We start from the raw sequence: 13,875 nt of genomic DNA on the forward strand, positions 1-13,875 counted from the left end.
TTAAGTACTTTCTCACCCATTGTTTCCCATATATCCATAATACTGTTCCCACCCAGCAAACCAGTATTGCATTTGAGTAAACTGTCCTTAATACAAATTGTCTCCTGTTCATTTTCCCAGGGCTCCCATCTTCTTGCCACACCCTGAGGGGATCCTGAGTGAATCCTGCTCTATCCTTGGCAGATAAGAGACTAGTTTTATTGTTTTGAACATCAGTTAACTGTTTAGAGTGCTTCTGCTTTATTTTTGCTTTATTTGTTTATTTTGCCTTTATATCATTCTAAAGGTCTCTGATACTTGAAATTGCTTTGTCAAGGTAATTTGTTTAATTTGTTTTGTTGTAACATCACACTCACTAGCAAAATTTATTGGTGTTATTACATCAAGACTAGTGTCCTGTAAAGACGCAAATACCTAGAAAGTAAATTTTATCTATAAAACTTTACTTAGAAATGAAACCTGTAATTCATTGTGGCTAAAACAAAACCATTCCAAGCAGACAAGCTCAGAGCAGTTCGTTTTGTCATTAAACAGCCATACCATCAAATTTTAGAAAAAATTAACCTGGTCTAATGCCAAACATGACAGACCACTCAAGGAGACCTCTGTGCAGCCCAATCCACAAGCTATAGTAACCAATCCCAACTAAGATATGAACAACATGTTTATACAATTTCCAATTGTCACCATAGAGAGCTTGGTTGATATGGGCATCCTGAGACAATGTAGCAATTGTCTCATGTTCACAGACAACTATTTAATTCTTAAAAAACAAACACAGTATGCGAGAGATGCACATATACAATTTCACTGGAGGCAAAAATCTCGCTTAAAAACAAGGCTATCAAGAGCGCGCATACACACACACACACACACACACACACACACACACACACACACTACATCCACCATACAACACCACACACATAGACCAACGAGGCACTAAAAAGCAATCTTCCCAAACCTCAAAGACCTCCTAGGCCTATAAATAGCAATTTATACTTAGCAATCTCTAAAACACTCACCAAAAGCAACACCAAACACCCCATGTATGCCTACACCTAGTGGAACCCCAAGAGCAAAGAGCTCTTAAGGTAAGCTATCACATTACCCAGGACTCTTGTCATAGGGAACTCAATTGTATGACACACATATGCTCCACTTACCAAACCGAAGAAGGAGAAGACAAGTTACACATGTACCAAGACACTACTCCACAGGTATCAGTATGAGTCTGTCACATGCACTCAAGACACTACACCACATGTACCAGCATGATTCTGTCACATGCACTCAAGACACCACACCACGGGTACCAATATGATTCTGTCAGAGTCTACCTGGGTATTAATGACATGACACATATCTCCTTTGACTGTATGAAGAAAGAAATTGTTGATCTCTCTGAATATGTGTCTCAAGCAAGGTATGTACCTTGCATTGAGCAACATTCTACCTTCACCGAGGATGATGCCACAGTATGAACAAAAAGTGATTTACTTCTATAATTGGCTTAGTTTCTGGTGTCCTTCCAAGAGGATTGAATATTTGTCAACGTGGGTGGACATAGCTAACAAACTGCATTGCTTTGCAAGGGATAGTCTGCACCTATCTCCCCCCTAGGCTTCCAAATATTGGATAAAACGTTATCCACCCCTTTTTAAGTAATGCCAAATTAACAAACCTACTGACACAGCAAAAAAAAAAAAAATCTAAAGACACCTAAAGGTGTTACTGCTCAATGTTAGGAGTCTAAACAGGAAACTCCACACTGTACAAGTTCTCCTCACTATTGGAAAATATAGATATCTGTGCCTTTCTGATACATGGTTTAAATACACAGAAAGTACTCCAGCAGTCTAGGACTTCAGTATCTTCCACACATTTAGGCCATCAGCTGCACAGACAGGGACAAAAGGTGGAGGAGTCTTATTCTATGTTAGCAGCAAGCATAACTCTACAGTGGTCAAACAGGATGATGTCCTGTAATTTATCCACATGTAAATCACCATAGACAAAGTCCCATACCATATCCTAGCAAGCTGTAGGTCAGCCTCTATGTCTCTAGAATCCGAAAGCTTGTACCTAGATATACTGGAGACACATACCATTAAACCAAATAACCTACCCATGGGAGACTTTAACTACCCCTCTATTGACTAGGGAACATACACTGCTTCATACTCGCAGACACAATGATTCCTGGACTTTCTTAGCACAAATACCCTTGACCACATAGTGCATATACCCACAAGAGGTTCAAACATACTGGACCTGGTACTCACCAATATGGGAGAGTACTATACCCCCCCCCCCAGTTTCACATTCTCATTGGTGAGGTTGAACTAGAAAGCTGTCTCCTTTGAAATAAAAATCAACTTGGTTACTCCAAACCTGTAACAGTTATGATCTATTCCAAAGCAAACTCCAGCCTATCACGCAATAGTTTGTCAGAATTCAGTGATCCTTTCAACCCAGGGTTCACAGCAACCTATGCTAAATTGTTCACAGACACCCTGTACAACCATGCAAATGGCTGTATACAGAGGCTGCTGTACCTACTAGAAGTAACCCCAAAACAACCTCTAAAAACAAACCATTCTGGTGAAATCCTAACCTTAATAGGATATATAACAAAAGTAAAAAGGTCATGGCTAAAATCAGGAAGAGGAATTTCCTTAATGATAGGAGATCACTAATTAAACTAAACTAATTAAGTCCAACAATTCCAGTTATACAGTCAACAGAGCCTCACAAGCTAAAGACAACCACAAAACCTTCTACAGCCATGTCTAAAATCTCAAAAGCAGCACACATCGGTGTGCCAAACTGGTGGTCAATGGTGCCACCTTAAATGAATAGAGTGACATAGCAAATTTTCTGGCTGACAAGTTCAGCTCACATTTCACCCTCCCACCCTTGCCTCTGCCCATGAAATACCTACCAGGATAACCCACCCAACAATTAACAGGGAGCAGGTCCTGGAGGTGCTCACTAAGACCAAACACACAACCCCAGTGGTCCCCTACAATATCACAGGATGTCTCCTAAATATCTTAAAACATGACCTATCAGGACCACTTGAGTCACTTTTCGACTATAGCCTCAAAACAGGCTTTGTACTATTATAATGGAAGACTGCAATGGTTATCGTACTTCACAAGGATGTATCATCAACTGAACCCTGGAAACTACATACCTATTAGTCTGACCGCTCTAATATGCTAAGCCATGGAACAAATTATCATGGAAATGATCAGCAAAGACATAGGCAACCTTCAGACACTGGACCCAACCCAGTTTAGCTTTGTCAATGAAGGTCATGCCTACTAAACCTGGTGGACTTCTTTGAGAAAGTCACCAAAACAACGGATGAGGGAAAAATGGTGCATACCACCTACCTGGTCCTGGTTAAGGTGCTCAGTACAATACTCTATGCAGGTATAGTTGACAAACTCACCAAACTGGGCAAATATTCCTACATAACTCACTGGATTGCCAGCTGGGTCACAGACAGGACCCAGGAAGTTAGGATTGGTGATACCACATCCAGTAAGAGATCGGTCACAAGTGGGTACTTTAATCCTCCATCCTGGTACTGCTCCCATTTGGCATTTACTTCTAGGAGGTAAAGGCTAATGTAAAGGGCCTTTGGTGATCAAGTTCTCAGATGACTGTCAGTGAGTATAACGTCTCCTTTGACAAGTACCTGACCAGATATATGCAACAGTTAGAACTCCAACAAAGGTTCCTTACCAGGAGAATCCAGGGTATAGACACATTGTCATATATGGATTGCCTTAACTCTATCTTTATAGATTCCGCTTTACTTTTAATTTTTTTTTCTCAAATATTTTTTTATTTTCAATTAAAATAACATTTACATAATATTTTTAAATATCATTTTAAGCAACTATATACAATATTTACAATAGCCTGACTTTCAATTATATACACTGTGTGTTATTAAATATAGAATTAACAGATCAGTTATCAGAGATACAATATTGATTATTGCAGAGTGTCCAACAAAAATATAACTTTCTTCCAAGGATTATTTACCAATGGCCTGGGATAGATTTGTAGTTCTTTGATTTTTATTTCCATCAGTGCATTTGTCTTCATTAAAGTGTAGAATTCTTCCAAGGTCGGGGGTGTATTTGAATTCCACCTTCTGGTTACGCATTTCCTAGATATAGCAAGTATTGTCCATAACAAATACATATTTGTCTTATTCAGATAGGGACCTTCATTTACATTTAGTATTATCAATACTTTAGTTAAGGTAAAAGATTAATTAAATAAAGCTTGTAAAAATGATTGATTCCATTCCAATATGATTTAATTTTATTACATTCATAAAAAATATGAATCTAGTTTATTGGCCAAACCATTTGTAGTAGTACTGATCTTTTTAATTCTATCTGGTGTTAAAGATGATCTATGTAATTATTTCCAGTTAAATATTTTCCAGTACTGTGTGTTAGAGATGTAATTAACTGATAGTAAGATGTTAGTTTTAATTTCTTCTGTTAACTGCAATGACTGACCTTTTGTTAAGAACTGCCAGTATGATGGTTTGGGAATTGTTTTATATGTTATTAACTCTTTATATAGATTTGAAATGGAATTCTTCTTTTCACAACTATTATATATAAATTCATACAGAAAACTTATTAGATTTGGAATATCTTTAAATGAGGAATTATTAATTAATCTGCATAAATCTTGAGTGTAAATTAGAATGCTTTGTAAGGTTAACCAGTCCTGTATTGGCATATTGTAAGCAGTTTTTATCATATGTATATCTAAAACATTTAATTTATTTACACATTGAAACCAGCATAAGAATCCATTTTGTTCCCAGGAGGTTATTGTTTCCCTATATATTTTGTGAGGAAAGCTCTTAGTGATGGTAAATGGGGTTAAAAGGTCAAACCAAAGTTTTAGATCTATGTTTGCATTGATAAGTTTCCTAAAGGAATTGATGTAATGATTAATCAGTGTTGTTTTAGAAGGTTTTGTTATATTATATTGTATACTTATGCATAGTATGTACCAGGGTTTGTTTGATTTGTCTACTATTAAATTTTTTTTAACAGATTAAATTCATTTGTTAATATAGCCGTTGTTAATTCTTTCCAGTTAGCAAAATAATTTGGGTTTATCCAGTCTATTGTAGTTTTAAGCACAGATGCTTTTATATATGTTTCTATTTCTGGGAAGTTCAATCCTCCTTGTTTCCAGGGTCTAATGTGATGAGTTAGAGCTACTCTATTCTTTTTGGGATACCATAAAAATTTTATTAAACATGAGTTTATTTCTTTAAGAATGCATCTTTCAGGAATTAACTGTATTGCTAATGCTACTTATAGCATTTTTGGCAATAAGACCATTTTTATTAATTGCAATCTGTCTTCAAAAGTTAATATAATTTTATTCCACTTTTCTATATACATTTTTATTGTCTCAATAATGTTTTTATAATTTATTAATATTGTTTCATTTATATTTTTGCATAACACTATTCCTAAATAATTTAGCGTAACTTCCTGTTTTCCTGTGATGGATTTATCTGTAACTTGCAGTTCTTTTTTCTTATTTAAAAATAGAAATTTTGATTTTGATCTATTAAAATTTCTCCATTACTTCTTCTAGCTCTCCTAATGACTCTCTGGAGTTTGATAGGGTTAATAAAATATCATCAGCAAAAAGTATTATTTTAGATATGTACTGGTCATAGACTTCTATTCCTGTTATTCTTGGATTACTGCATATTATTTCTGCAAGTATTTCTATAGCCAAAGCAAATAAAATAGGAGAAAGGGGGCATCCTTGTTAAGTACCTTTTGTTATATGGATAGCTTCTGAAGTGAAAGGACCTAATTTAATGTAGGCTAAGTTATTAATATGTGTGTTTTTTAGTAATAAGATGAAGGGAGGAGGAAATTCAAATAATCTGGTGAAAAAAACACCCTTGCAGGTCCAGTGCCTTTAAACTCCTAGATTCAGATAGATGTGTGCAAAGTTCTTTATAATCCACAGGTTTTGTTGTAAACAAGAACGTCAATAAACGAAAAAAACAAATTGAAATTTTATAGGTCAACAACGTCAATGGTCAAGAGAATACAATCAGCATTAAATGGAACAGAACCCACTTTTTGCAAAAATGCCCTAGAATCTCTCGAAATGTATTGGACTCTGTTCACATACTTCTTGAGAATCTCATCCACCACCTTGGCCGCTGCATATGTAATGCTTCCTCTGGCACTGACCAGTTGCCACATAGGTGGATCATAGATGTTCTTGTGTATCTTGGGGTTCCCAAACAAGACTGGAATTTTAGGTGCCACAGAAACAAAATTATATACATCCACATCCATAGTGCCATTGATGAACATCTCCTCAAAAAATGACTGGATGTGGTGCAAGCTAAGATTCAAGTCATTCTTAGAAACCTCCTGGTAAGTATCAGAAGATAGGATAGCCAACATCCTGTCATTGTAGTCATTCATATCCATAGCCACCAATCCCCCTCCCTTGTCGGGTTGCATAAGTCTAACTGATGCAAACCTGAGTGCCTCTGACAAAGTCCTCTCCTCCTTAGTGATATTAAAATGAGCCTGGCACCTTGAATTGAGGAGGTGGTGGATGTCAAGATCACACAATTGTTTGAAAATTCTGACAGCTGGGAGTAATGGCGGATTAAAAGTGCAACTTGAGGTATCCTACTTTGGGGAATGCCGACGTGCGAAGATTGTTCCAAAGGGGCTTTGCTCGTGGCAATACCCTACAGGTTTGGAAGATGGGTCAAAATTTCACCTTGACCTCTTGGCACTTTTTGATAGACATGGGAATGAATTAATCAACTTAATCTGTGCCCACTATCAGGAAGTTATTAATCAATTAACCATGGAACTTTCCAACTTAGATGAGGAAATTAAATCAGATACTCATTTTTTCAGATATTGTTAGGAATACGAAAGAGTCTTTACCAGTATCGACCAACACATTTCTAAGACCACTATAACTAAAGTAAAGAAACTCCAGAGGGACATAAAAGCCTATAAAGAGGGGGTAGCCTGCCCTAAACCCCCTAAACCTCAAGGGAATTTTCTAGGGAATAGCAGAACCACCATGGGATTGCTATCTGGCCCCGAGACTAATGGCCAACCTATGCACCCCCATGAACCAGAGAATGGATCCCTATTGAGGCGAACAAACCAGAGAATTTCAACAGAATGTGTTATGAGTATTGGGCCGGGTGCAAGCCAGGAAGAGCTGACTCTCAACAACTATGACAAAAATTTTCAAGTCCGAGCCTCATCCCCCCAGCCTCAGTTGGGTCGGATGACGAGGAACAAATACAAAACCAGGAGGAACTGAGAGATCATGGTCTAGCTATCCCTTTAGTACCACCAATGCAACCTTTGGAAATACTTTACAATACGGGTAAAGACTTTAAGATTTACAATTTTTCACAGTTTGTTTTTTCTCAACCTTTGGTGGATGTTTTAGCTAAAGGATTAACTTTTGTACCCTCCTGTAGAGCTGGTGTTGGGAGGACTATATTGGACCTGAAACTTTTTGTGAGAAAGTTGAACCTGTCACTGTTGTTGGGTGATTCCCAAAAATGCAAGAACCCTTACCACATACCAAGTACTTTTAATCCGCCATTACTCCCAGCTGTCGGAATTTTCGAACAATTGTGTGATCTTGACATCTGCCACCTCCTCAATTCAAAATTTCAATTTGTTTTTTTTGTTTATTGACGTTCTTGTTTACAACAAAACCTGTGGATTATAAAGAACTTGGCACACATCTATCTGAATCTAGGAGTTTAAAGGCACTGGACCTGCAAGGGTGGTTTTTTCACCAGTTTGTTTTTTGTTTTTTGAATTTTTAGAAATTCAAATAATGTTAAACTTTTAACTAGATAGTCCCAGTTGAGGGAATCAAAGGCTTTTTTCTGTCTAATCCGATTACAAGTGTTTCTCTATCTTCTTTATTCACATAATCTATAAGACTAAGTATCCTTTTAATATTATCATGCGTGTGCCTGTTATATAAAAATCCAGTTTGATCATTATTAATTGTCTTTAAAACTGGGATTTTCATTCTGTTAGCTAATATTGACATGAATATTTTGTAATCATTATTCAGTAATGATATAGGTCTGTATGAGGTGCAAAGGTTTGATGGTTTATTATCTTTTAGAATTGGTGTTATGAGAGAATATTTCCATGAGGGTGGTATTTTTGCTTCTGACTGGACTTCTAGCAAAGTTTTATGAAAAAGGAAGATTACTGTTGAAGGGAAGAGTTTGTAAATTTCCGTAATTATACCATCTATCCCTGGAGCTTTGTTAGATTTACTTTCTTTTATCTTGTCAACAATTTCTTTGTAAGATATAGGTTTTTGTAGGTCTAGTTTTAAGTTTTCGGGAATTTTTTTATATTGATAAAGTTTGTATCTAAGTTTATTTGGTTGGTATCTAAATCTTCTTTTTTAAAGTGTTCCATATAATGGAAATGAAATGCTTCAAGGATGTCTCCTATATCTGATACTTTTTTCACCTTTCTTTTCATGATATATACTACTAATGTTAGTTGCTTTAGATTTTATTTTAATTATTGTAGATAAGTTATGTAGATAACTGGAGAAGCTGGCTAATGAATTTATTTTTATTTTTTCCAAGGCTAGACAAGTTTTGTGTGTTAGAATTTTATTATATTTTTTATTTAATTCCTTTATTTCTTTTTTGACTTCTTGCCAATTCTGATTTTTTTTAGATCTTGCTGTCAAGAGTCTGGTTTGCAAGTCTAATGATTCAGATTCCCACTCTCTAACTTTGTTTTTATACCAGCTAAGGATCTTATCAAATAAATATGCTTTTAATGAGTCCCAAACCATGACTCTACTGATTTCTGTTGTATTATTAATTTCTAGAAATAATTGCAGTTCTGTCAACATCTGGGGTCTGAATTCTTTAATTTTCGTGATATATGATGGAATTCTACTTGAGAGGATTAAAGGGTTAAACTCTATTTGGAGCTTCATTGTCAGAGAGTTGGTTGAAGTCTTCACTCAGAACTGGTCCATTTTACAGGTGGACACAGAAATTAGTGAGATCCTGGGTGACAGACCTAGGTTCCTTTATAAGAATAGAAAGAATTTGAAGAGGCTACTTTGTTATGAAAGGAGCAATAATGTTACGAACAATGGCGTAGGAATTACCCTACCATGTGGTGGTTGTAATTTTTGCTCTTTGATCAATACCTTTAGTCTTTTTATCATCCTGACCTTCATAGGGACTTTGTGTTCCATGCGAATGCCAATTGTAGGACTTCCAACGTGGTTTATTTAGCCGAATGCATCACCTGTAATTCATTCTGCGTTGGGAAGACCAATAGGGTCCTACGTGACAGGATTAGAGAGCATATGTATAATATTAGGAAAAGATCAAAACATAATGCACTCTCTAAACATGTCATACAAGTTGGCAATACACATTTTTTTATATTTAGGGTCATTAAGAACATTATACCTACCCTTAGAGAAGGTGATATTCATAACCATACAGAATATAGAGAAACAAACTGGATTATTATTCTCAGAGCAGATAGGGGGAGTGGGCTTAATGAGAGGGCATCCATTAAGCCCTTGTTAAAGAAAAGAAGAGTTCAGAAATAATAGTTCATGCCCAGTTTTTATGTCATTTTATATATATTTGTTATATATATATATATATATATATATATATATATATATATATATATATATATATATATATACACACATACATTTTATAGTTTTTAGATGTTTATAAGTTCATGGTTATAATTTCATTGTTTAATATTTGGTAGATTTTCCATTGTCCTACTAGGCTGTTATGTCATAAGTCCCTCTTTTTGTGTATTGTACTTTTAAAGAACTAATTAGTATTATAATTGTTGCGATGATCTGATTGGTGAAAGGGGTTTTTGAATTTTTATAAATGAAGTGTTTCTTTTTGTTTGTTTTAAGGTCTGATGAAGCTTAAATGCGAAAGTGCTTACCATTTTATTTGTTACAATACATATACATTTTATGCTAAAGGATTCAGAGACTCTGTGTACCTTGGTCGGTCCGCTGTTGATTATTTATTTGGCATTTATATCTTTATTCTGCTTGCACAACAGAGCATTCATCCTGTGGATTATATTGTACTTTTTAAAATTAATTCTAAAGTATCAAATACAAGTAAATATGAATTTCCCATTAAACATGGAATGAAAGTCATTCCTAATCCAATAGATAAAGATAGATCTATTAGATTATCACTCATACCTTTAGCCAACAATATCAACTGAGCTCCATATGTTAAATTATTATATGGAGAATTTTCTTAAAAGAGATATGAAATTCTATATTATTCTATTATTGTTCTATAGTAGTTTATATATCAGGATGGAATGTTAGTAGTGTAAACAATTATTATGTTGACTTAGAAAATATCCAATATTTAGTTACCCTTAAGAGATCCCAAACATGTTACATATGTCATTTTGGATAAATTAAATGCAACAGAGGAGCATACGCTAAAATAAGCCAACAACAAATAGATTATTACTAAAATAATTTTGACTAAAAGGACTCTACAGGAGACAATGAGTGATTACCAATGAAATATGAATTTACTGTAGTTGTACTGTCTTCCTTTACTTTCCCACTCTTCAGCTCACCAACTTCAATTTACACTTATAAAAAGACATGGCTTATCAGTGGTATCCTGACTCAGAGTAGAGGTGCCCTATATTCTAGTGTACAGTGCTTTTACATACCTATATGGTAATCAAGACTTATCTTAGGTAAATATTAATCAAATAGTATTTAAAGCATCTTAGCGAGTTCTCTGGGCAGTTAGAATACTCTTAAGCCTCTCCCCCCTTGTCCAAAAACAGAGATCTCCCTTCCCTTTCTTTCCCTTGCTTTAAATCAGTACTAATAAAAGAAATTCAGCAAACAAAGGTCAACAGAAATAACGTTCAGTAGTCCATCTTGTACATGGCTCGCAATCCATTAAACAAGTCAGTGACTAACATCACTTTTGTAAACATTATAAAGACAAATTAGAAATAATTTCCTAGCTCTTTAAATTTTCTGATAACGCAATTAGTTATCAATAAGCTATTTTAACTAAAAGTATAAAGCATTTCAATTTTTCCTTGCATGTATACATTTCTAATGATATTGAAGTGTCAATAGCTTTCTTTGAATTCTGTACAATACTTCACTTCTTCAAATCGTTCCTTTTTCAGTTCAGGTTTTGTTTTGTCAAAACGGCAACATTATTTCAAGGGCACAATTAATATTTAGACTGTTTCAAATAAATAACTTGTCAGTTGCCAATTGAGTTAGTTTAGAATGTATGATTAATGCAAATATAGCATGTTGCAAAAATAATCTGTATTTTTTCGTGTGCTCTAGAGACTGTCATATGCAAGTGACGTATATAATGTAGCAGATATATAGAGCAGATAGCTTATGGATTTAGGTTGTTAAAGTAAATTATGCTTATTAATCAGGCAATTTCATTTAAACTCACAAGTAATTTGGGGACATTTCAGTTGAATTTCCAGGAATGTGTAGTCCAATGTGAGTAACTGACTCCACTTTTCCTCATAAACATATGTCACAATTCATTAAACTAAGCAGAGTCTAACATCTGTCTAATAATCATTATAAAGACAAATAATAGTAATTTCCTAGCTCTTCAAACTTTCTGATATTGTAAAATGTTGACAGTAAGCTATTTTAACTGGAAGACTAAAACATTTCAATACTTCCTTGTGAATATATATTTTTACTTTTACTGTAGTGTCAAGAACTCTCTTTGAAATCTATGCATTACTTCACTTCTTCAAGTCATTCATTTTACAGTTCAGATTATATTTTGTTAAAATGTCAATAGCATTTCAAGGGCGCATTTAATATTTAAACTGATATTCTAAATGAATAGCTATCAGTTACCAAGTGAGTTTGTACAGAATGTGAGGTAACTGCAAAGATAACATGTTGCAAAAAGTAATGTTTATCTTTTTATATGCTCTAGAGACTGACAATTTCAAGTAACATATGAAATGTAACTTTTACAGTGCAGACAGCTTGTGTAATCGGGTCTACTTTAGGACCTCGAAAGCTTAATAGCTCGAACGCATATGGATCGAACCATATGCATCAAACTATTAAACGATCAAAGTCCAAAAAAAAAATACACACAAAAAAATTAAACTAGTTTAGGCACCCCCTACACCCCCTGCTACTTAAATATACCAACTCCAAGATCGCACTACATTGAAGTAAATGGAAATCTACGGAGATTGCCGTTTACATTTTCGATGTTTTGTGCTTTTGGTGTACTCATGTCGCGGACTTTGAGCACATAAAGTAGACCCTGTGAAATCAGCATGTTAAAGTGAGTAATACTTTTTAATCAGGCAGCTACATTTCAGTGCACATGTAGTTTGGGAACATCTCAGTTGTGTTTCCTGGAATATGTAATCCTATGAGGATAAATCATAACATATTTGCAAATAATACTATTATGTATTTATTTTACCTTGCTTAGGTTGTTTTTCATTTTAATAACTAAACAACATTTATTTTTCTTATTATTTGTTATCTGTGAGGTTAAATGCACTTTGGAGATTCACAGTGTCCATTGAAACTGCAGCAATTTTTACTGTTGCAATTGCAACGCAAATAGAATGTGAAGAAAGCTTCACTTCTCTTAACCAACAGTACATTTTTCCCTCCTTTTATTAATGTATTTGTTAATACAAAAAGGAAATAATTCCAAGGACATATGTACATGAACGGAACATTTCAGAGTTAATCACGAACATGTCCCCACTCCCAATAAGCATAACAGTGACTATCATTAATCTAATAATTATTGTAATAACAATTAATTAAGTTCACTATTCCAATTAGTCTAGCTTAAAACTAGATTTAGACTATTATTTATCTATATATAGATAGTGAGTTATTAAATATATACAAACTATATTAGTATAGTAAATAGGAGAGAATTTAGAAAGGGAGACAAGATGCAGTTAAAATAAATAATGAGAAAAGAGAGAAGAGAGAGAAAGAAAAGAGAAAATTAAGAGAAAATACACATATACTATGTATGTTGATTTGCAGTATAAATATTTTATGTGCTATATAACCCTCCTTCTGTGAAAGAAAAGTACCCTGTTTTACATACCTGAGGTAATGTGAAAACTCTCATGTGTCATCTATTTTTAAAAAATATAGATAAAAATTCCAGTAGTTAGTTACCTTTGTTTTAAAATTCCAAGTAGTAAAATTGGTCATTTAAAGTAATGTTAAAACAATTCATATCATAGCAGATGCTTTGAGAGATTTTGCTGTAACAGTATCAGTCTTTGCTTATTCTTTTTGATGTCTGTCCAGATATTTCTTTCTTTTGTTCTCTTGAGAGAAGGTGACATCCAATCCATATCTTCTGGTAAAGTAGTCACATTATTAGTTTTAATAAATGAAGAGACTTCCTCTAAGTCAGTAAAAGTTCTCATCTCGTTGGCATACAGTATTCTTATCTTAGCTGGATATGCAAGTTGTGCCTTGATGTTATTTTGTTTTAGAAACTTTATCATTGGCCACACTTTTTTCCTTTGTTCCATTATTCTAGATGAATAGTCGTTATCAAATCTTATCAGGCTCTGTTTATATTTTAGAGGTGCCTTCCTCCAAGCAAATCTTAAAATCAGTGCCTTGTCCAAGTATGAAAGAAATTTGATAATTATTGACCTAGGAGGAGAGTTTGAGTTAGTGGAAGATTTCCCAAGAGCTCTGTGTGCCCTTTCA

Source organism: Protopterus annectens, chromosome 2.part1, assembly GCF_019279795.1.
Source record: "Protopterus annectens isolate FY-2018-M chromosome 2.part1, PAN1.0, whole genome shotgun sequence".
NCBI classification, from domain to species: domain Eukaryota; kingdom Metazoa; phylum Chordata; order Ceratodontiformes; family Protopteridae; genus Protopterus; species Protopterus annectens.